Source organism: Arachis ipaensis, chromosome B10, assembly GCF_000816755.2.
Source record: "Arachis ipaensis cultivar K30076 chromosome B10, Araip1.1, whole genome shotgun sequence".
NCBI classification, from domain to species: Eukaryota; Viridiplantae; Streptophyta; class Magnoliopsida; order Fabales; family Fabaceae; genus Arachis; species Arachis ipaensis.
The window spans coordinates 131,894,267-131,895,822 of NC_029794.2; positions in this window are offsets into that span (position 1 = coordinate 131,894,267).

The following is a 1,556-nucleotide window of genomic DNA, read 5'->3' on the forward strand; positions in this document are numbered from 1 at the left end:
AGAAGAGGGTAAATTTTATAAATAACTAAAAAAAAGCATCAGTGTCATTTAATAAAATACATGTGTATGTATAATCTTCAAAAGAATGGACAATATTTAACAAAGTACCCATAAAATAAATCTAAGAAAAAAGGAGCGCAGCATAAACGTTATTCATATTTTAGGAACCAAGAATTTTGGTTCGATGGTTAAACTGTTAATATAAGATAAAGACTCACGGTAGTTATTTTCATATGAAATTAATAGTTAAGAATTATTCGATAATAATTTAGTCAAATTTATTAAATCATCTAACAATTTTTAAATATAAACATGATATGAACACAATTACACGTGAATTTTTACGTACCTTCTATTAGAACGTGACATGAAACAAATCAAGAAAAGTGCAAATACACAAATAGTCATGAAAAAGGAAAGAGGCATCGAAATAAAGAGCCAATAAAAAGTACCAAAAGTGAAATTAGAATATATACCTGAAAAGAGAACTTCATTCATGACTACATGAGAGAGGCATAAAAGCATAGTGAATAATAACCTAAGTTATAGTGAATTGAATATGAGAATGCATGTGTTTGTGATAGTTACAGAAAACAAGTAACCTTAGCTGAACTACTTGAAAGAATAACATGGTAGAAGAAGGACCATGATATATAGAGATAGAGGAATTAACATACATGATGAGTTGAAAGTAGTTGAAAGTTGAAACACAAAATGCAAAGACGCTACACACTCTGCATGTTTGGTAATTATTTGCAGAAAGTGGGTAAAAGCTAAGCTACTTTCCATATAGACTCTCTCACTATTATGGAAAGTTTTTTATATATACATTAATAAAGCTTTTAAATATACTGCTAAATTAGTATTTCCGTAAATTTTAACCATTCATCTTAATTATATATATTATATGTATTTTTTATAATTAAAATTAACAGTTAACAATTATTAAAATACTAATTTATTTATATGTTTAAAATTTTTTCTATACATTAAAAAGAAAAAAAACTATGTAACTAATACAATAAATATTCATATACAACTGTATTTTATATAAAAATAAGGCTTAATTACTCTGTTGGTCCCTATAGTTTCGTGAAATTTTTAATTAGGTTCTTATACTTTTTTTTTTCTTTTAATTGAGTCTTTGTACCAAATTTTTTTTAATTGGGTCCCTACACTTTTTTTTTCTTTTTATTTAGGTCCCTATATTAATTCTTTTTTTTTTTAATTGGATCTCTATAAAATTAAGCCAATTATTACTAAGAGAGACTTAATTAAAAAAAATTAGTACAAAGATCCAATTAAAAAAAATACAAAAATCTAATTAAAAATTTCATGAAATTATAAAACTAACAGAATAATTAAACCTAAAAATAAATACACTTGAGTTTTTATTATGTGGTATACTTGCTATTTGTTACCATTTAAGATTCAGAGTCAGATACAGTGAGAGAATGTTAATTCTTAGTGTGCTTACAGCTTGAATGAATAATGCATGATGACATACATGCACAGATTTAAAATGGTACACGTCACTCTCTCTTTCTCCTTGTTTT